The sequence below is a fragment of the Chelonoidis abingdonii genome, chromosome 2 (assembly GCF_003597395.2).
Source record: "Chelonoidis abingdonii isolate Lonesome George chromosome 2, CheloAbing_2.0, whole genome shotgun sequence".
NCBI classification, from domain to species: domain Eukaryota; kingdom Metazoa; phylum Chordata; order Testudines; family Testudinidae; genus Chelonoidis; species Chelonoidis abingdonii.
The window spans coordinates 107,736,337-107,760,303 of record NC_133770.1 but is presented as its reverse complement, the minus strand read 5'-3'; the positions used below and the strand labels follow the sequence as shown (position 1 = coordinate 107,760,303).

At 41.4% G+C, this 23,967-nt stretch overlaps 1 protein-coding gene across 3 annotated transcripts in view; it reads left to right on the top strand.

Annotated features, from left to right (window-relative positions):
* The window catches only part of TNS3 (tensin 3), a 437,135-nt gene that overhangs the window by 95,762 nt on the left and 317,406 nt on the right, over positions 1 to 23,967 (top strand). The window contains exon 1 of one of the 3 annotated variants that reach the window (XM_075062606.1): positions 10,964 to 10,992. The exons of the other annotated variants lie outside the window; for them this stretch is intronic. The gene's annotated coding sequence lies outside the window, so the exon portion shown is untranslated. Of the gene's footprint in view, positions 1 to 10,963; positions 10,993 to 23,967 lie in introns of those variants that run through there. 3 annotated transcript variants of the gene reach the window in all.

The following is a 23,967-nucleotide window of genomic DNA, read 5'->3' as shown; positions in this document are numbered from 1 at the left end:
GAAAATGAAATCAAAATTTATATTAAGAAACATGATTTTGGGGGGGGCAGCTGGCTCATGATTAGGGCCCTGCTAAATTCACGGCTGTGAAAAATGCATCACAAATCATAGAATCTGGTCTCCCCTGTGAAATTTGGTCTTTTGTGGGCTTTTATACTATGCTACAGGGTAAAAGTATATACAAAAGTACACAGCATTTCTCAAACTGGGGTTCCCAACCCAAAAGAGGGTTGCAGGGCTATTGTAGGGGAGGTCACAGTATTGCCACACTTACTTCTGTGCTTCTTCTGGTGGCGGCACTACCTTCAAAGCTGGGCATCCAGCTAGCACCCACTGCTCTCCAGTCACCGAGCTCTGAAGGCAATGCAGAAGTAAGGGTGGCAATCCCCCTACAATAGCCTTATGACTCCCTCTTGGGTTGGATCCCCCAATTTGAGAAACACTGAGTCTTAAGGGCTTTCTATGTTTATATTTTGCCATTTTAAAATACGTATTCATGTTTTGTTACAATACCATGAAATTTAAGATTTAAATATCTGAAACCGTGAAATTCAAGATTTTTAAAATGCTGTGGCTGTGAAATTTACGAAAATGGACCATGACTTTGGTAGGACCCTACTCACGATTTTGAACACATAAGGATGGAATGCTGGACTAGCTAGCATGTGTTAGCTAAGCCTAACCTAAGATCATCCATTCTTTCTGCTCAAGACAAAACCTGTGCAATGCAGAGAGTTGACATAACCCTAAAGGGCAGCTAGTTTGTTCCCCCTAAATCTTCTGAACAAATGAACATTACAATACTAAATGTGATACTGGGGAATATGACTTGGAAAAAAGAAAACCACAAATGTCTGAATCATATAGTTAGCCCAGCATTGTACATCTCCCTGTAATGTCTGTAAGCAGAGGAACATCCAAAATAGCAACAAGTCCAGTATCTGAAATATTAAATACTTTCTTTACTGCTCAAGGGATCTGAGAGTGGGTTAACTTCCCTACTTTTGGGGCCTTGATTCTGCTACCCTTACTCTCGCAGAAAGGCACCTTACTATTCTGGTAATCCCATTGCTTTCAACAGGACTAGTCATGGAGTAAGGTAATAATGTGAAGAGGGTAGCAGGCTCAGATCTTTTACAAGTTTTGATGTGCATCAGCTGTGCCGTGTGGATTTTGCTACCAGGCAAACAGGACTGAACCATAATGACTTTTAGTTTTTGCTGTATTTTTGATGCCCTAGGCCAGTGGTTTTCAACCTGTGGTCTGTGGATCCCTCGGGGGTCCGTAGACTATGTCTATGTTTTCCAAAGGGGTCCACACCTCCATTTGGAATTTTTTTATGGGTCTGATAATGAAAAAAGTTTGAAAACCACTGCCCTAGGGAACCATTTGCTGTGAGTAAGAAAAGTGGGTGAGTATTGGTTGGGTTTGCAGTGGTGCCAGCTCTTGTGATTTTACCATGAGTCTCACAATAGTCAATGTTTTTCATAAAGCCCCAGCTCCAGGAGTTAAGTAAATACACACAAACTTCAGCTGTCATTTAATTAAAAATTAAATTTCTAGCCTTCGTGGTTGTGGAGAAAAGCCTGAAAGTGTGACCAAACCCGAGTTCCGAAACCAAAGGGCCAGGAAAAGGAACTCCAAATACATTTTAAAAACCACTCATGATTGTTGACTCAATCGCGTTACTCTGGGGAGTTTGGCTCATGGTTTAGAACAATTGGGGATGGAGTGCTGGACTAGTTAGCATGTGTTAGCTAAGCCTAACCTAAACTCAATTACTTTTCCTCTACTACTGTGTAGATCCAGGTTTGAACCATGGTCTGTCAACCTTTAGGGCCTAGTGCATGGTCTATCTATCTCTTTTCTCAGGTATTTGTCCCGGCTGAGGCTAGCTGCAGGATGGGATACATCAGCTGCTTCAGAGGAGTCTTTCCTTTAGCTGGCTTTGTTCGTGACAAGTATATTTTTTTTTTTTAAAAATACGGTGCTTGTACCCTGTGATGCAGTAATTGTTCCCATTCTATAAATTAAAAGGCAAGTGTGCCATATGTGCATAATATGCCATGTGCATATAGGGCAAGACTATGGAGTGGTGTAAGGCACTCCCTTCTAGCCCTGCATTGTCAGTTATGGGTTGGGGGGGAACAACACACTCCTTGGGGCCCCTACTCTCTCCAGCACAGGTGAGCAAGGAATGGGCAGAGATGAGCAGGGAATGAGTGGAGCCAAGACTCCTCCCTCACCTCCAATTCTCCAGCTCAGCACAGCTGAGTCAATGCAGAAGGAAGAGTAATTGGCATCTGTGATGATGGGCCTACCTGGAGCAATGGAGAAACCAGGGAAGGTATGGTGACTCTGAATTACGATTCTCTTCTCTGGGCTGCTCCTCGGGTGACACAGCTCTGCACCACCCCAGCTTGTGATATATACCATTGAAGTTGGTGGAGCTATGCTGATTTACACTAGCTGAGAATCTGGCTCCAAGTCTCAATTCAACCCATAATGCGCAAGGGCAAGTTTTGTGTTAGATGCCACCATGTGTCCTCATTTTGAGCAGTACCTTAGCCCCACTGATATATTAGTGTGAGTGAACGTGGCAGAAGCTAGCCCTCAGAGACCGCAAGCAGCAAAGCAGTATGTTAGAGCCTCCTTGTGGGGAATGATTAATCAGCGAGAAGAGATTCTTTTCCCACCTCCATCTAAATGCATTAATTAAGTTAGTTTTTGTGTAAGAAAAGTTATAATAAAGTTATGTTAGAATGCTCCCTCCCCTAGGAGTAGAGAAAAAAATCTTTGTTTCCCTCTATAGATTCTGCTTGGCATGTTTCCCTCTATGAATTCAGTGGCATAATGCAAGGAGCAGATTGTATGCTGACTAAAACTCTTCCTTGTCATTTAAATCTCTCCTGGTTTTGGTTTGCCTTACTGATCTCTTTTGCAGGATCGAATAGCAGCCATGAAAAGACAGCACCATCGTTGTTTTCTCCCTTGTTCATACGCACTTACGTTGTTCCTCTGTCTAGTTTTCTTACAGTTAATTGGTTTAGGGAATTTCCTGGCATTAAAAATATGGGGCCAAATTCCATCTTTTGTTATGCTGTTGTAACCCCACTGAAGTCACTGGGGTTGCAGCAGTGTAGCTGAGAACAGAATTCAGCTCCACAGAGATGAGGGTAGTGTGGGCCTAGACAAAAAACTGTTGGGGGTGGGAGGGATGGGAGGAAATATTTGATTTAGAAACTTTGATGCTCGTAGGTGACAGAGAAGAAAACATTTCTGATTTTTCTCTGCATCAGTGTCAGTTCCTGAGCCCTGGAGGCTGACATATGTCAACCAACAGGAAGAGATTTTGAAGTTCTTAACAATAAAAAGTCTTGCTGGATTTCCCTCTAATAAAGTAGATTTGGAGGTTGGGCTTTCCCCTGAATCATGTCATCATGAATCAGAGTGTAGACATCAGCTCCCCTGAGGAGAGAAACTACTAGCCCTGTAATCCAAATGAATGATAGATGAGGTCATCAGATCCTGAGCATCCTGGTACAATTTATACAAAAATGAAAACAGATAGTAAAAATAACTATGAAACAATGGGAGTAGGATATAGACTCTTTGGGGCAGACACATACCTTCCAAAGACCTCAGCACACAGTGATTTCACCAATAATATCTATCTAAAGCTAATAATGCACCACAGATTAAATGAATTCTTCATTTATAGTATATAAATGCTGTGACTGCATCTACTTTTATTTAAAGGTTTTCATTTCATCCATCTATCTATCTATCCTTTCTGGGCCAAGCAGGTTAAAAAATAAACACTCCCCTGGTTTTGCAACTTCCGATGAAAGTGATTAGGTTTGGTAGAATTTGATTTTTATTTTTTACCATTTCTATGGACAATATTGATGTTTATTTTAAGCACTTTTTCTGTTTTTATTAATTTTCACAATTGTACAAAATTATGAGGGGATCAGACAATTATTTAATGACACATTGACATTCAAAAATAATTAAAGCTTTTTAACTTAGGTTCTGAAGCAGAATTCTTCTTTGCCTATCTGTAAATTTCTATTATTATCAATGGGAAAAAATAATTTGTGTTTGCAGTGAAAACGACATTGAGTGACATTTAACAATAAAAATCTGATCCTTCCAAGGGTAAATATGATAGTAAAGGACAGGGGTTGGCAGCTATGGTATGCGTGCCAAAGATGGCATGTGAGCCAATTTTTAGTGGCACGCTGCTGCCTGCCGGAGCAGCGTGCCATTAAAAATCCTGCCCAACCCGTTCTTCTAAGCCCCCTCCCTCGCGGGGGCAGGGGGCAGAATCATAGGTGTGCGCACAGGGTGTGCCCAGACACACTCTAATCTAGGAGTGGGCAAATAGCCCCACTCTCCCAGCGTGGCAAGCCATAGGGTCCGCACTCCCAGGCCGGAGCACCCGGCCAAATGCAGCAAGCTGCCAGCCCCTTCGCCACCTTCCCCCTCTCCCCTGGAGCCATGCCACCGTGCATGCAGTGCTCTGAGGAGCAGGGCTGCCTGTCCCCTTGGGGCAGCCTGTCTGGCTCTGTGTGGAGCAGTATATGCTGCTAGGAGCCTCATGGTAAGGGGTCCAAGGCTGGGAGGATTGGATGTGGGAGGCAGTCAAGGGACAGGGAGCAGGGTGGGTTGGATAGGGGGTGTGATCCTGGGCGGGGTGGTTAGGGGCAGAGGGTTTCTGGAGGAGGCAGTCAGGAAGGGGGTGGGGGTTGGATAGGGCATGGGAGTCCCGGGGTCTGCAGAAAAGAAGCAGGGGCAGGGCCTTGGGGAAGGGTGGTGTGTGTGGAATAAGGGCATATCTCCTCCAGCCCCTTGCCCTGACCCACCCTTACACACACACCCAGCCTTCTGCCCTGAGCCCTGACCCCCCCCACTACACACACCCAGCCCTCTGCCCTGAGCCTTGTGCCCAGCACACTTCCCATGCCCCTGCCCTGAGCCCTGTACCCCCCTCATACATACCCGGTCCTCTGCTGGACTCCTTCATCCCCGCTATGACCCCAGCTCTGACTCTGGCACCCCCACACATACCCAGCCCCCCCCCCCTGACACCTGCACTCCCCTCACATGCCCCCAGCCCTCTGCCCTGACTCTTGTACCCCCCCACACCCCATGCACCCCCCCATCCTGACTCTTGCACCCCTCACATCCCCACTCCCACCCTGAGCACTAAACAGGAGCTCCTGCACACACACACCCATTCCCACCTGCACGCCTTGTACCAAATGGGAGCTGCCCAGGCAAGTGCCCCACACCCAAACCTCCTGTCCCAACCCTGAACCACCTCCCTTATTCTAGCTCCTGGCCAGACCCTTCACCCCCAGCCCTGTGCTCAGTGCACTCTCACCCTCAGCTCAGTACAGAGAGAGGAAGAGAATGGGCCAAAACCAGGGAGAAGGTAGGTACCCACTGTATGTGGGCAACAGGGCCAGGACCCCAGACTGGCAACGGGTTGAGCGCGTCCAGCAGCCGGGATCCCAGCTGGCAGGAGCCAGCAGATGGAACCCCTGAGCGGCAGTGGGCACTGCCAGTCTGGGGTCCCAACCACCGGCCCCGCACAGCCCGCTGCCGCTCTGGGGTTCTGGCTGCCAGACCCTTGCCAGCCGGGTTCTCGGCGGCAGGCCCTGCTCAGCCTGCTGCAGGCCTAGGTGAAGAGAACCCCAGACTAGCAGTGGGCTGAGCGGGCCAGTGGCATAAGATTGATATTTTAATTTAATTTTAAATGAAGCCTCTTAAGCATTTTGAAAACCTTGATTTACAATACAACACTAGTTTAGTTATATAATATATAGACTTAGAGAGAGAGACCTTCTAAAAAGCATAAAAATGTGTTAGCGGCACGTGAAACCTTAAATTAAAGTGAATAAATGAAGACTCGGCACACCACTTCTGAAAGGTTGCCAACCCCGGTACAGGATATAAAACAGTGGTATACTAAAGCTGACTAGTATCTGGATTTTTATTCTTCCTGGTTTTGATTCTCCCTTTCGAAGCCATCTGCACCTGTTCAAAGTGAGTGTAAAACAGTGCCAAATTGGAATGGTAGTTTTTTACACTAATGTTGCACTGGTGTATGATGACAAGCAAGGCAGAGGAGTGAAGAATGTAGCTCCTTGAGCGCTGAGATCTGGAATCATTCTGTGTATGGAGCTCTGGCTGAAGTCCTGTAGGAAACTCTCAGGATCTAGCCCAAATCTGGGAACGGGTGGTAAAGGAGTGCAAACTTAATACTTTTCTTTTAATTCTCCACCATCTCCTCCAGCCAGTCTTCTCACCAAGTCACTACATCCATTTGACTCATCCACTACTGCCAAATCACTGCTGAAAAAGCACTTGGGGGGGTAAGGTGGGGGGGTTGTTAGCACTTGCCTTGTTGCTATGCTTGTCAGTGCCTCGGAGGCGAGTGGACAGCTTTTAATTTTTAACTTTTAGTTTAACTTGGCAGGCAATTCCAAATTCCCCTATTTCCCAATGTACCTTCTTTTCTTTTTAATGTTGCTTTTATTGCATTCAAGATAAACAAAAAGAGGAATAGTTGCAGAGAGCTGAAGAGTACTGAAGTGTTTTCTAGATGACCGTAAACTGTATTGTATGGTACTAACAATTGTATTACACACTTAGTTTTGTTTCTCCTTACAAATGAATAACTAACATAGTACATTAAAAAACAGGAATAATAAACTTGTCCTCACATCCAAATAATCTTCATGATGAATTTAAATATGAAATACTACCGAGAAGCATTGATTGTCTTGAAGATATCGCAGGGGTATTGAAGATGATAGTAGACAGATTTATCATCTTTGAAGGTCCCAAGATATTTATATGTACATCTAATGATTTAGAGAGCTTTCTTTTGCACTCTACCAGTTGGTCATTTTCGGTAGGTTTAGATTTTATATTGCTGCATCCATAATTTGGTTTTGTTGATAGATAGTGGATTTAATAAAAATAGACATTGGGTTCTGTATGCTTAAGTTAATGCCAGAACATTGGTCTTGTGGGTAATTCCCAGAACGTATAATACAGAGATAAACACCAAATCAGTTACTAGTTTGGAACATATGAAATGACAGATTAATGCCCAAAACGGCATAAGCAATAGCAGCTCTGTAAACAGTGCAGGAGTGCAGTTGATTGATAATCATGTACTGTATGTGATATCATAAATGGGGATCTGGAGTCACTTTCTTCAAAACTGAAGAAAAAGCATAGAATCAAAGAAATGTAGGACTGACCTGGAGAGGGAATGTAGTTCAGCCCTCACAGCTGTTTATCTAACCTGGTCTTAAAACCCTCCAGTGATGGGGATTCCACAACCTCTCTTGGAAGCCTGTTCCAGAGCTTTACTCTCTTTAGAGTCAGAAAGTTTTTTCCAGAATATAACCTAAATCTCCCTTGCTGCAGATTAGGCCCATTAGTGGTTGTGCATCTCCTGCCAGATAAGGGGCTAACCATAGGGCCCGTAATCCTTTATCCCACCCTGCACTAGCAGTGATTCTCTCCAAAATCAATAGGGCCATGTCGGGGTCCATTTTACAGAGTCCCAGATTCCCTGCAACTTCCATTCTGCCTAATGGGACTTGCCACATTTTGTAACAACTGATACTGTACCTGGGTCGCCTCCTTCATGAACTCCTGAAACAGTCACTATTGGTCCACCTGCCAGCCCAGTATAGTTTGTTGTTTGGTTTGCTAAGAGTGCCTTCAGTGTCCCCTCCATCTCTCTCTGTTGGTCTACCAGCCACCATATTAGCTTCTCCATCTTTTCCAGATTCAGCCTGTTCTCTTACAGGCCGCCTCTCAAGCTTTCCTGGTTCTGACTGACAAATGGATCCCAGATAAGTCCACACTCACGAATGGGCTCTCCCCTTTCACTCCAAGTTTTCTAAACCAAATAGATGCACCTTTTTTTCATCCTTTCCCCTCCTACTCCTTCACACACCTTTTTTTTTTTTAACCAGAAAAATTAAAGATAAAAACAACTTCATAATGCAAAGTTTAGACTGAAATGTTCAAATGTTACTTAATTTCTTTTTTGGCTTTCCTTGTTAAAGGGACACCACCAAGTTGAAATCTAGCCCAATGACGGTGTGTATGGGGGCAGTTAAAAGTAATTTTTTTTTTAAGAAGTAACCCTAGTTTTTTAATTTCCTGATACTTGCTTGTTTGAAGAGTTATGCAGAAATTAACAAAAATGAACACTAGCTTTTTTGCATTTTCTGTATAAAAATGTGTATTTTGGTGGTGATATTTGCATATATGTAGTACTACCAACCTCAAACATTCAAAAATCACAAGTCAGGCCCCTGCAAATCATTAGATTGACTTAAAATCATGAAATTTTTAAGAATAATATATTTTGTGTTGCTTTATTTGCCGTCTGTTTTCTGTTTGAGTCCTTAGGGTTCATGTTTTCCAGCTTTTCTTTGCAACCAGGAGGTCTAGAAACTAACATTTTGATTTTTTTTAAAAAATGAAAACCAAAATTCTCTCAGTCATATGCTTCCAGGACTGTGTTAGAGTCGGCACCCTCCTGAAGTGGCTGGTTGTGCCTGTGCATTGCTAATGAAAAGATTGATCCCATTCCCAGAGCGTCTTGGCTGATTTGAGGCTCTTCTGTGTTACTTAGGCCTAGTCCATGTTGTGGGGTCTGACTGAACTGCACCATTCCAGAAGGAGCTGTAAGAGAAACTGCACACAATCTCCTAGAGCTCTGAAGTGCCCATGGGAGTATATATGCTACTCAGGGCCAGCACCAGCACAGCAAGTAGGTGCTTGGGGCGGCCAATGGATAGGGGTGGAACGTCCGGCTCTTCGGCGGTGGGGCCCTCAGTCCCTCTTGGAGGAAATGACCTGCCACTGAATTGCCACCGAAGAATGAAGCGGTGGCGGTAGAGCTGCTGCCAAAGTACTTCCGATCGTGGCGCTTTTTTTTTTTCCCGATGCTTGGGGTGGCAAAAACACTGGAGCAGGCCCTGATACTACTACATCACTGAAGTGGTTGTAATATGTTATTTTCCCTCTCTTGGTGGAGAGAAGGGATAGAACAGGATGAACACAGTAATTGATTATGTCTAGAGTCTGCACATGATGTGGCTCATTTGTGCCTGTCCCTCCAACTCACCAACACAAAGGCCAGCTGCTGTCTTGCCCTTGTAAAATACAATTCTACAGTGTGTTAGGTGAGATATTTCCAGTAGAGATAAAGATCTATTAATGCCACCATTCAAGACACTGATAAGACCACATCTGGAATATTGACTACAGTTCTGGTCATCCATGTTCAAGAAAGATTAATTAAAATTGGAACAGGTGCAGAGAAGGGCTACTGGGATGACCAGGGCAATGTGAGGGCCTATTTTAGGAGAGAGGGGATATAATTGCTCTCTATAAATACTTAAGAGGGGTAAACACGAGCGAGGGAAAAGAGTTTTCTAACTTAGAGGACAATGTTAGCACAAGAGCAAATCGGTATAAGAGGATTCAAAAAAGAACTAGGTAAGTTCATGGAGGATAGGTCCATCAATGGCTGTTAGCCAGGATGGGCAGGGATGGTGTCCCCAGCCTCCGTTTGCCAGAGGAAATGAGTGACAGGGGAGGGATCACTTGATGATTACCTGTTCTGTTCATTCCCTCTGGGGTACCTGGTATTGGCCACTGTTGGAAGACAGGATACTGGGCTAGATGGACCTTTGCTCTGACCCAGTATGCTGTTCTTATGTTCTTAAACTTTCCATGAATAAATTTAGGCTGGAAGTTAGAAGAAAGTTTCTAACCATCAGAGGAGTGAAGTTCTGGAACAGCCTCTGAACAGGAGCAGTGGGGGCAAACAACCTAACTAATTTTAAGGTGGAGCTGAATACATTTATGAACACGACTGTAGGATGCTACAGCAATGGACTCAATGACCCAGGAGGTCATTCCAGTTTTATGTTCCTAAGTGAACGAGACTACAATGTTCTTGGGACTCTATCTCCCTCCTTGTTGGTCCAGTACTAAACACACTGACATGTCTCAGGGTTTTCCATTCACTCATCATAGCACCCATTTCCACATATCTGAGTGCATAATTCATATATATTAAGGGTAAAATTTTAAAAGCACTTGAGTAATTTAGAAGCCTAAGTTCCACTGAAAGTCTTTGAGACTGAGGATGCTAAATGACTCATGTGCTTTTGAAAATGGCACGTTTTCACTTTTGAAAATATTACCCATTCTGTATAGCAGTAGTAGTAGTTAATGAATGCAGCAAGAACTAATCCAACAAGAAACCAGGGAACAACTACAGTGCTTTTAATCCTTTCCTCTTCTACGGAATATTAAAATACATTCCACAGGTTTCCTTGGATGTACAGAATTGGTGCTTACTAATATGTGGTGTCCTCTAACCAAGTGCATAATGAAAGATAATACAATGTTCAGGAGAGAGTTTATCAGGAGCCGTCAAGGAAAGATTCAGGTAATAACTTAAAGAACTAACAACGTCACTTTGCAGAGTTTGTCTGATTTATGACATGCTTGTTTGCCTGTGTTATCTGGAGTGGCCCCTGTACTGGGAAAGCAATCAGAGAGGCCTAGGGGTGGGGTGGTGAGACCAGAGATTGTAACAGCTTCCTAGAGGGGGCTGCAGCTGCTGGATAGAAGTGCCATGCGATCAGAGCAAAGCCAGAGGGGTTGCCTGATTGTGCCGTTGTTGCTTTCAGAATCAGACTTTTCCTAAAGACGATTGGAAAGTTATCGGAACTCTGTCCCAACCCCTGTTCCCTCTCAACTTTGCTCTGGAAAATCTGGAGATTCTTTGCCCACAGAGAGACTGTAGAGATTTTTTTTTTTTAAGTGGGTTTATTTCTGCTGGATTTCTTCTTCCTTTTGCCGAGTTGCTTTCCTGTAGCTGGTGTGCTTGGTGGATGAGGAAGCAGCGTGCATATTTGGGAGCTGTGCAGAAAGGTAAAGTTCAGCAATACATCTACTCCTGATTTGAAAACATTAGTCCTGTTTAATGTGATAGTATTGTAGGTGGATATTGCACAGGGCTTTACTTATGGTTGGGCTTGTTATAGGTAAAGTTGTGATCTCAGTCTTTTGAGAGTGATCTGTAGAACAATGCACTGTGAAATCTAATAGTTTGCATGCCTTCTCTGTCAACTCAAGACATTCGGCTGATTTACTCATGCAGTTGAACAATGTTTTTAAGAAGGGAAATCTTTTGTCGTCATGGGATTCAGCTTTCACATGTGCAGTAAGAGGGTCAGTCCCTTTACTAGAGGATTAAGATAGTCCACCCCCACACTTACCCTGCCTTTCAACTCCCCCTTTCCAGTATAGTCATTAATACATTGACATAAGCATGGAGTGTGTTTATGTGTATGTGTGGGTTTTATATTCTAAATGCCAAAGGTTAAGTCAGGGTTAAATCTTTTTTTTTTCCTGGCATTTCATATGTTTTTATATGTTTGAGTCAACTTAAATCACAGTAAATCTACCCTCAAAAGGTGAGAGGAAATGAAAAATGCATAGGCCAGAAGAATTTAATTATAATCAGGACTAATAGTGCTCTTTCACTCTTTAAAGCAGTGGTTCGCAACTAGGGGTACGTGTATCCCTGGGGTATGCAGAGGTCTTCCAGGGGGTACATCAACTCATCTAGATATTTGCCTAGTTTTACAACAGGCTAAATAAAAAGCACCAGCAAAGTCATAACAAACTAACATTTCATACAGACAATGACTTGTTTATACTGCGCTATATACTATACACTGAAATGTAAGTACAATATTTATATTCCAGTTGATTTATTTTATAATTATGTGGTAAAAATAAGAAAGTAAGTAATTGTTCAGTAACAGTGGGCTGTGACACTTTTGTATTTTATGTCTGATTTTGCAAGCAAGACATTTTCAAGAGAGGTGAAATCTGGGGGTACACAAGACAAATCAGACTCCTGAAAGGGGTTCGTAGTCTGGAAAGGTTGAAAGCCACACTTTGAAGTATTTCTTATGAGCCAAGGCTTTACTCTTTCCTGCACGTGTAGATCACTGGGAAAGGGGAGTACATAATGAATTTCAATGAAGCTAGGAGCCAGGGGATTATGGTGAATGTCATAAGGTTCCCCTTATGAAGCACCTAGTGATGAGATTTTGCTATACCGTTTTCCCTGCAATGGGAAAAAATTGAGAAATAAACATACTGGCTGCTGCAGTTTTATGTGAAAATCCAAGGTTTGTGGTTTTGTTTTGTTCTGTTTTGTGGGAGGGTGAGAGGAGGAGGGAATTTCCTTTAACATAATGGAAAATATTGAGTGATTTCTATATGTGAACGCAACCCTAGTGAAGTCAATGAAATTGTACAGGTGTAATGAAGGACAGACTTTGGTCCATGGCATATTTTAAATATACATTGTTAACAATGCTGCTGGGTTGGGCAAATGAGATTTGACCCAGTCCATATTCAGGTTTCTAACAGGACAAACTTATGCATTTTGCATAAGAATGTATTCTCCAAGGGATAGCAACATATCAATTGAGGAAAATATGATTTTTGTTCCCCAGTTTCATTAATTTCAATGTGTATGTTGGTTAAGGAGAAGAATCAGCTTTCAAACAATTCATTCCCAGACTTCATAAATTGTGATGAAACTTTCATTTACAGTTTGAACATTTGAAAAGCAAAACCGAGTCTGCAATATGTTAAACAGTTATGTGATACTTTATGCACTGTACTAAGCTATTGTTCTGTGTGGACACAATTATAACTTATCAGTTGTCCAGTGCTTCACAGAAGTCAGTGGGAGTCTTCGCCCATGAGCACTACAGGATCAGGCCCAGAATCTCTTTTCTGCCTCTTGAAAACTATCTAAAAAGACAGACAGCTTTCAGAATATATGTTAAGCAAGAATGTACCTTAGACAGCCTTGGCTCTAGAGGAAGGATCTAGAGTTTGTTTTGAGTTGTGAGAAATCATGACTCAACTCAAATATTTTATTTCAAAACCTAGGATCAGGTGATAATTACAGCATTTTGTACCATTTAAAATACTTTGTTTTTTTAATACTGTTTACATGATACACGGTCTGTGATTTTTCTACTTTGAGCAGTGCCTGGAAGTGGTCATTACATTGTAATAGCTGTGTTTAGATTTTATATAGTATGAATTTTGCAACAAAAAGAGGTAAAAGAACTGTATATAAGGAAGCATACTTTACGTATTTATTTGAAATTTGGTAGGCTACTTTTGCATATTGCTAAATACTCAGTTGTCTATGTTTGTTATATTAAAAAAAAAAAGCTGTTGCTGGAAATTAATCATAGTTATTGTGTACGTCAATCCAACAGAGGGCCCACCTGCTTCTATTGAAACCAATGAGATTTTTGCCATTGATTTCAACTGGAGCAGTAATAGTCTCAGAATGTGGAGTCATAGAATATAGGAGTATTGGTAATTGTGTTTCTTAATATTACACAGCTAGAAAGGGATGGTTTGTTTCAAACAGAATAAATTAAATTTAATAGCTAATGCTTAGTGGAATGCTTATTAACTCCTTGATTGCTTAGGAACAAGTGCTCAAGAATCAACATCTCAATTCCAAGGATTTCCCATAGGTCAAATTCTAGCACATTCAAGTTTCCTAATACACATGCATATGCCCCAAAGAACAATTATTTAAACATAGTGGCCTCAAAAATTCAGCCATTACAGTTTCCAAATTAATCTGAACTACCTATATGCAGTTCACACATTTCCTGTTATCTTTCACAACTAAATGTTAGGGATTTTTTTTTAACTCAGAAAGTGGGTAGTTGTAACTGACTTATTTTTTCGGTCATTCTGGTGAGGTGTATTGTTAGGACATGTATGAAACTCAAAGTTCTGGGTTCTTTTTCTGATGCTATTTTACATGCTTGCTGGGTGATTTCGGGCAGTTCTTCAACCCTTGGCTTTATATCATAACTGAATGCCTCTCTGAAAGATCTGCTCTAGTTCAGCCAACAGCTGTTGGGCTATGCAGCTATCACGTTGAGATTCTGTATTATGCGGGAGAATCATAATGGTCTCTCCTGGTTTTAAACATCTATGAAAGTCCCTTCATCTCTTTGTGTTCGAGTTTCCTCACCTGTAAAATGGGGCTAATAATAACCACCTCACAACGTTGTTGTGAGATATTCATTATTATAGAATTCTTCTGAGATCATTGAATTTGCCAATGTATTTCTTTGTGGTTTTGAATCATAAATGCATAATGCTCTTTTAAAAACAAAAACAATGACAATAACTAAATTAATGAGCAATCCTACGTTTATTTTTAAAAGTCTCAAAAAAATATTAAAAGTTAAAAACCATAATTTTATCCTTTTACAGACTTTTACACAGATAGAGCTGGTGTTTTGTTTCAGGGCTCAGTACTCTATTTCTTACTCTGTAAAAACTGCTTTTGACTTCAGTGGAAGTTTTGTCCAAGCAATAATTCCAGAATCAAGATGTCAATCAACTGTGGGCTTGAAGAATCCCTTCATCCCCATTTTCAGCCTTGAAAAGAAGGATGGACCTGAACCAAAACATTTGGTCCATGCACTATGATGTTAGGTGGACAAATGGAGACAGATCTTGATTTTATTGATTGCTCCATCTCTACTGGAGATTCTTGGAGTAGATCCTGTCTTAAAGGTGATTTCAGGTGAGAGGATGAAGTAATTGACCACCTCAGCTTTGCAAATTCTACAGAAAATTTGGTATTGTTATTTGGAATCAGGACTGACACAGCTTCAGTATTGCTATTTTGGAGAATACCAGCTTGCTCTGTTCTGATGATGTGAAGAGTGTGATGTACTCCATGGACAAGTTTTACATAGATGTAGCTTTAGTACATTTTTCCCCCCAAAGAGGAAGTAGACCTAAATCGTTATAGCAGTTGACTGGAATTCTGGGCCACTAATTTCTGTCCCTAATTCTCACACTGACTCACAGGGTAACCTGGGGCAGGGCACTCTTACCCTTTCTGTGTAACTGTAAAATCACCTGTTAAGTGAGTATGATAATACTTACGTACTGCACAGGGCTGCTGTGAGAATTCATTAACATTTATGAAGTGCTCTAAGATCCTTGGATGGCACTGTGATCCCACCCCTTTCACTTTGGGAACATGAGGCCTAAATGGCACTGGGGCCAATTGGCCTGAATGAATGAATAAATAAGGCCTACGTGGCAGCCGAGGAGGGAGGGCAAGAAGAGAGGAGCCTATACAAGTGAAGTTGCACCCTGCTCATATCACCCTGGAGTGTATGTTATCCACTGTTCCAACAGCCCTGTGGAGGGAAGGGCACCTGGTACCCACTGTCTCTATTCTGTTGCCTGTTGAGGGTCAGTTTATCTTCCTCAGAACTTGCTTTCATACAGCCTGTTGTACCCAGGGATTAGGATTTGCTTTTAAGTAAATGCAGGTGTTTAACAGTAAACTATTTTATTGAAGAAAGCAAGCACTGTGTCTTGGCGGTGTCAAGGCTGTTAAAGCTTTGGCCAGCAGCCTTCCCTAAGTGAGGCCTGCACTTTGCTAAAAGAGTGAAAAGAGTTGCAGAAAGGCTGCCTGGAGGATGATTGTTCACAGCTGGGAATGAAGGATCTCATGCCCTGCTCCCTTTAACATTCCCCAGGAACACGCCAGGCGTGTACTTTAAAGGCCAAAATGGATACAGGTAAAATCTTTTAGTCTCTCCAGCGTGTGGACTTCCAGGGTAAACACAATGTATTATGCTTGTTGAAGAGGGCTAAGCATGCTCAGATTATCTTTATGGCAGATTAGGAGAGTCCAAAATGATAGTAAGTGACATGGTAATGGATTTATATGTCTAAAGTGCATTTTCTTCCTGCTTGCTAATCCATCTCCTTTGTTTATATATTTCATAATGTAATTATGCTCTCAAGGTTGCTAATTTTGTGCATAGTTTAAAAATATGATCATAGCTGGGCTGGAACACTCAGGACTCTGGGTTTAGTGGAAGAGGCTTGCTTCTCTGTTCTTCATATAGTAAAACAGAATTTCTATAGCCTGCAGGGTCTACTGTAGTGATCTCTTGTTGATATGAAATTAGCATTGCCTTTCCTCACAGGGACCGTGTCTTCACCATTCTTTTCTGACCCTGCTGCTATCTGATTACCCATAGGGTACAGACCTATGTGATAACAGGACTGAGGTAATGAATTGCTTGAGGCTTGAGGTGACAGATTGATTTGCAGTGATAATCTAATAGACAGGTGTGTTGATGCAGCCTGTTTCCAGTCCTCCTCCATTGGAAAAGATCTGAGGAATTAAGTAGCATCAGAGACAGAGGAAGGGAGGATGCTATTAAAGTTGAGTGTTTGTCTTTCTAGTTCTTTAAGCTACATGGACACTGTTAGCTTGAGGGCAGCAGAAAGCGGAAGTGTAATCCATTTAGGAATGTATTTCTCTGCAGTCTTGAGGGGTGGCAGGGGGGGAGCGAGAGAGAAACCAATATTATTTGGAGAGCAGAGCATTGCAGTGGGCTCACATTTTGAGTACTTACTCCATGGCTCTGCCTTGCTGTTTAACCCATCATTGCTGCATTCAGATACTGGCAGACAAAGATGGGTGTGATGCCCAGTAACCCATGCTGAGGAAACCAAAAGGAGTGTGATTGAGCATACGTTCTTTGCCATGCCAGTTGAATGGATCTTGTTATTTGCCATGGAAGGAGTGGGACTTTCATAAAAACATGCCTGCATGGTCATTTGGTTTTATTTTAATGTTAAAGGTTTGATTTTGTTTTGAGTGTGGTTTTAATTTGGATTAACAGTTCAGTCTGTAAATCACATGTTGGACCATTCATATAATGGAGCATTTAGCTCTTGCCACTCTTCTCTTGTATATGAAAAGCCTTAAACTGTGTGTTAAATGTCCATCCGACACACCACCAGGATATTTAAGCCTGTATGTTCGATGCACTAAAATTTTGTTGGCTGTACACATAAGATAGTCCTACAGATTCGTGAAAGAGCAGTATTTGCAAATATATTGTTTGGGAAGATAAAATTGTTTTGTTTTCCTCTCCCTGCATCTTTTCACCCTACTTCATCCCAGCCAAATGTAATAAGATATCTTAAAAAGTTAAAAAATAATGTTCTGGCCAGATTCCAATTTGGGTAATTATGTTCTCTGCACCAAGACATTCCCTGCAGTTTCCGTTGGATATGGTGGTATCCTCTTCCTGTCCTAAACTGTTGCACAGTATTGCTCTGTCCAATACTGTGTTTAAACAAACAAACAAACAAAATAAAAGCCAAATTTCACCCCAGAGGTGGCTGCCATTTCAGCTGTGGGCAAAGGCCGAGATCTTCAAAAGTATTTAGGCAACTAACACCTTAACTCGACTTCGAAGATCTGGGTCAAAGTGACTGCTGGGTCCAAACTTAGAGTCTTTATTCAACTCTTATTGACTTAATTGGAAATTTTACCTAAATAAGGGCTGCTGGGTGAGTCCATAAAAATGTAGTCTGAAATATAATTTGTCATTAATTTGAATGAAATGTATTAGACAGATGGAGCATCAATAATAAGAATAATAAATACATCTATAGAACCTTTAAACTGAAGGTATTCAATAATTTTGGTAAAAAGTATTAGTGTTCCATTTTACAGAGAGGGTACACAGCGATTAAGATCTTTGTAAAAGATCACACAGCAGGTCACAGGCAATCATATCCAGCCATAAAACCTGGAAGTTGTTGCTCTATGTGCTCTATTAATTAGTCCAGGGAACATCTCATTCAAATTCAGTTAAATTTGCAATCTCCAACACTATTATCATGATAAAATATTTTTGTTTAAATAGGGTGGGAAAATTACTGCTGTGGGTAAAACTCTGAGTATCATTATTGTCATTTCAGTAAATACCACACTAATTACAGTGCAATATTTTAGATAAAAATGCTATATTGAAAGATGGAAAGTCTTCCTTACTACAACAGTAGAACTCTGCAGCTGCAAGATGTTCCCTGTTGTGGTCCAAAAAGGTGAAGTTTACATGTCTTAAGAGACTTCTTATTCATCAGTTGCAAAACCTCATTAAAAGATAACAGCAATTTGATATTGTTGTCTACAGATGGACACAAGACTTAGAAGTTGGTCTACATTCAGTACTTTCATAAATTCTAGGCCTAGGAGGCAGTATCATGATCACCTCTTCTGATCTCCTTCATGATATAGGCCATTGAAAATCACCCAGTAATTTCTGTATTAAACCCATAATTTCTATAGCACATGTTCTAGAAAAATATCCCATCTCGATATAAAGAATAATTATGGACCTAATCCAGTAAGGCACTCTTAAGTGTGCATGTAATTTTACGCATGCAAGTATTCCTGCTGAAGTGGGAAATTTTTGTGCTTAAAAAGTTTCATAAGTGCTCAAGTATCATGCTGAATTGGGCCCATATTTATTTACAGGAAAGAGGTAATTTCTATTTCTAATTTCTATATTTAAAAACAAAATTGGGGGAGGGGGTATGTTATAAATATACAGCAAACATGCTTGGTTGTGGAAAATTGTGAAAATTCCACTTATCTGCCCACTGCTTGAATATTTTCAGATCCTTTAAAGGTGCTCAGATTTGTTATTTGAGCACAGAACTTTATTGCTAGTTTTTTACTTGAATTATTTTTAATAATATGAAGCTATAATGTTTAGCAGATGGAAAAAATCACTGGCTAGGCAGATGGCCAACAAGGATTATAAACGCTAATGTTACTATTTATTTATACTGCAATTTATACATAATATAAAGATCGGGAAATTTACTAAATGTCCCTGTTCCTGCCACCCTCCTTTTCCCACCCCTGTTCCCTCCATTGTTTTTATTTTTTGCTTGTTGCATCTCGTTTGAAACTAGATCATAAGATCTTCCAGGAAGAGACTCTCTCCTGCTGTGTGTTTGTATAGAACTCTGTGTAATGGGGACCCAGTCTGGAGGATGCTACCATAATACTAATAAAATAATGAATAATTTCTCACTGTGCTGGGTGCTGTACAGCCATAAAGAGCTAGCCTGTTTGCAACCCTTGCCTGACCATGGAGGACTGGATGAGAAGCTTCCTATACATGCTTGCCTAAGGGTGATCTGCAGTAACAGATGCTGTGCTTTGCTACCTCTTGGCTGAAGGGGGCAGGAGGGTAGAAGCTGGTGGTACAACTGATGGAGCAGAGTGTCAAGAGGGATTGTGCCTACTAGAGGCAGAAACTCTTCAGTTGCCTTTTTTAAGGTTGTGCAGCTCTGCACTGTCCATATACAAGACTGAACCTGAAAGCCACAGTCTAGCCCAAAGCAAGAAACAGTCTTCCTTTCTTCTCCTTGCGCCCAAAGATCTTAAAAACTAGATTATAAAGTGCAAAGCTGTGCATAATAACATAAGGTTAAATTCACCCTGATACAGAGGGACAACACAGGCTTATGCAGCAATTTAAATTCTCAAAATAGAGCATAAGTATGAATTAAGAGGCTGGGGCCTAGGGTGTATGCTTGTACCTGGATGTGAATATCACTCTGCTAGCAGGGGCTGTTTGAGGGCAACACAAGGTTACAATAATCAGCTGTGTATGTACAGGTTACTGGTATGTTTCACATCCTTAAATAAACAATTAGGGGATAGCAGCGGTTTGTTACAAGACATTTACTTGATAGTTAAGATGCTGAATAGCTAATGAGAGCCCAAATCATATCTCAAACAGTGTGGGCACTGAACACCCACAACCATTGGGAACACAATTCCCCCTCCCACATACACACACATTATTTTTAACTTAACTGATACATCTCAGCCTCCTCAGGACTTCTGTAATCCCAGGATAATTTGTTTCAAATTGTTGGCTTTTTTGGCCTGGTGTGAGTATGTTGCTCTACACTATCACATAATACAAGGCCATTATAGAACAGCTTCTGCCTAAGCTCCAGTAACAGACTGTTCCTTTAGGTTTGAAGAATGAGATGTTATCTAATTTTAATATATAAACACAAATCCAGATGCTATGGATAGGAAGTGTGACCTGGCTAGCTCCACAGTTATGTTTGTTGATTAATTGATTGAAGATTAAAATCATGCTTGAAAAAACCTCTCAAAATGCTTCCTTTTAAGACGAGCTACCTGCAGCTACTATTTTAAATGTAAGCATTTCTTAGTATTTTAGGGCCACTTATGCGCATGTTATCTCTTCCTGGTATTTTGTGAATTGTCATAGATCCTGTGCCTTCAGAATTGTTTTAATTTACCTGGTCATGTGACTTTAATGTGATTTGAGAAACCAAAGTTCAGATGACTTCTGGCCTGATTCTGCCAAACTTACTTGGGCCAATCTCCCATTGACTCCAGCGGGAGTTTTGGCTGAGTAAGAACTCCAAGATCAAACTTTTGGGTCTTAAATAATAGACCAACATACTTTCAAATAGAGTTAGATTAGGATAAATAAATCAAAGCAATGAGATTGGAAAGCTTGAGTAGCTATGTATGTGTCATTGAATTAGATTGGTATTTTTTAAGGCCCTGCTCTGCTCACTTCTTTCTTACTCAAGAAAAACTCTGAATAAATACTTCTAAAATTAGAAGCATGTAAACTTTGCTGATCTCACTGAGCTGTTACTGCTTTTTGATTGTGATCCCTGGAAACATAATGCCATGTCTTTCAGGTGTTGATGACACACCTATTTATTATCTATACATGCCACCTCCATCCCTAAATAAAACAGGTGAGCAAATATTGACAGATCACCCACACCCTCTGGGCACATTATGCCTGTTGAAAGAAATGTCTGACTTTAAGAAACACTATGATGTTCATTTTAAAAAGCTCTCTATTCTGTATTTGTTATAGGGCTGCAGGTGTTCCTTTTCAGCAGAAAATCCAGTGGCATCACTCCAGCCTTGTATCCAGCTGTTTCGCTTTAGTCTGAAGGCCCTCCCGTCTTCTATAATATTTCTACTGAAACTAATATCCCTGTTTTGTGTTAGGTCTTCTTTTCTCTCTCAGTCTGTACCATAGCTATTAAAAAATTCCTGTGCAACCTTTCTTTCACTTCTTTTTGTATATATTGTCTACCTGAAGCCTGATTGTGTGACAGCGTTTACTTGCATGAGTAGACTCATTGATCTGACTCTTAGACTTAGATTAGTCTTTCTTGATTAAATGACACATGCTGTTCAAAATACTTTTCAGTGGGAAACAATGGAATAGTTTGACTACTGAGCTTTCCAAGCCTTTGACATTTGTGATAGAAATTTAACTTCCAGCTTTTCTGAATGTTAATGTATTAACAAAGGCTGATTTTTAGAGGTGATGGGGTACGGACTGTACCACAGAAATACCATGAGTCCTAGGCAGTATTTATATTAGAGAATTGAACTGGTGGGATTGCGGTTGTGAAGGCTCCAACTGTGCAGTGTGCCCATACTAGTCATCCTGTTTCTTTTGGTCGCAGTTTTGCCCACGCCCTCATTTGCACTATAGAACATCATTACTCTTGCACCTTTATTAGACTGACTTATCTTGCAGTTTCTATCAGTGCTTCTTGAAGCAGTGGTTTGTGGGAGATTTTGAAAGATCTTCTGGGAGCCCAGTTGAACTGTGTGTGTGAAGAGATCATGCTCATTAATTCCATGGGAAACTCTGATAGGTTCCCTGTGGTCATTAACACACAATTATCAGAAAACCTCAGACCCCTCACCCTCTCCCCAAATCTTCCCTGTAGGGTTACCAGATAGTGAAAAAATCGAATGGGGTGGGGGTGTAATAGGAGCCTATATTAGAAAAAGTTCCCCAAAACGGGACTGTCCCTTTGAAAACAGGACATCTGGTCACCCTACCTTCCCTGCAACTGTCTGACAATTTATTTTCTCCAGAGTTCTCAAGTCACAGGAGCTTCAACCACATTTATAAGCTTTGTGGCCATTTTAATTTCTTTTCCCCCAGTGGAAACAGAGGCTCAACAAGTGGGCTGATGCCTTATTAGGGCCCCAAAATTCCCAAATGTAATGTGCTACTTGTGGAATAATAACATTGCCTCCCCATGTGAAAATGCAATGCCTTCAGGAGCTGTTAAATTTTTGTCATTTCATATGCTGGAGTTGGGTAGAGTGGGGTGTGAAGCGTGACAAACAGTGATTGCTGAAATACAGGCCCAGATTCTCAATCCTGCTGTCGTGCAAAAACCTCAGGAGACTGGAGAGGACATGAACGTGCCAGAAACCACGCTGAGGCTGGGAAAACCATAGAAGACTAGACAGATGCTGGGATCTAACACACTGAGGGTCAGAGTAGCTGCAGATCTACAAGCAAGGTAAGGATGGGAAAGTTTTGGGAGGCTGGAGAGAGAACATGGGAGATGGAGGTAGCAATAAAGGCTAAAGAAGCCATGGAGACTAGCAGATGAACTGAGTTTGGAAAAGAATCAGAAGACTGGAGAAAGGCTATGGCCAGAAGTAGATAAGAGGATTTCTGATGAGGAAAGCATAAAATGAGGGAGGCTATCAATTTAGTTTCAATGGTGCTAGATTAAGCAGGGACTTACAGAGCTGTAGATTGTTGGTGGGAAAGATCGGTAATAGAAAACCGTGATTTTGGTTGTTTTTCCCCAGGCTGCTTGAAACTCATAAGGAACCACATTTTCTGATGTCTTTATCCTGCAGTTCTGATAATGGTGTGATATAACATGTCATTTTCTTGGGGAAGAACCTTTTAAAATGAACACCCTGCTTTTTGTGACAAGCTCTCTGAGGAGCGCAGAGCAGAATTCTGAGAGTATGAGCATGTTTGGCATCTTGGGAACACACAGAAAGAGGAAAAACCTAAATGTGCTGATGGGTCCTTATTTCTTTGAATCAGGATAATTCCACTGAAGGCAAATGGAGTTATACTGGTGCAAAACTAATGCAAATGAGATCAGGAACAGCCCATAGTGGTATGTTTTTTTCCTACTTACTGATGAGGGTAAGAGTTCAAGGGCAAACTTGCTTGTTTAAGGATAACTGCGTTTGGAAAACGTTTGGATGCTGGAGTTTTGAGTCTTGTAGATTAATTATTTTTCTTGGTGATGTGAGCAGGCATGATTATCAAGCATTTAGGGTCTGAAAATATCCTGCAGCTATAAATTTTTTGATGATAGTTTGTGTAATATATATTAACTTTTACTTGTATCTGGCTTGCCTGTTCTGCAGATAGCTTTTCTGCTACTCAGTTACCCTTTTCCCTGAACTTAAGACCATGCACCAGTATTTTAGCATTGATGCATGCCTGGTATCCGCTAATATTTTCCATATGAGATCATTTAGTTTTGCTTCTGTTTTGGTTATTACACCTATGCCTCTTCAGTGCCATCCCTGCTGGACTGCTTCATTATCACTGTGTGTATGAAAACCATGTAAGTCCTCTGGTAAGCTGAAAGCTTCAAATGCTTCATTCCACCCACCCAATTCATGCAGGGCCTTGGCACTACTGCAGCCCTGCAGAGATGGCAGATTGTAGGTCACACATGGATTGCTTTTCCTGCAGCCCTTGCCCATTAGAGAATATGAGGCGCAAGAGTAAGAGAAAGGAGGAGAGCTTCAATGGAAATGGAGAGAAGGGTGAGAACAGAAGCTACATTCTCCTGTTCAGTGAGAGAGAAAGAGAGAAACCAGAGTTCATCCTGTTCCCCAGAAGCTAGAGAGAGGCTTTGGGGGACCCTTTCCTTTTAGGTTTGAGACTAGCAAGTCATCCCTGTGAATCCTGTTGCTTGAATCCCTCCATTTCCTTCATCCTGCATCAGACTTCAAATACTTTATCCTCCTGGCAAGCCTCTGCCCAGCACAGCTGCTCATGCTGTCAATGTAGTCATCTGCAACTAAACACTCACCTCTGCCGTACTATTTGCCAACTCTTAATGAACCCT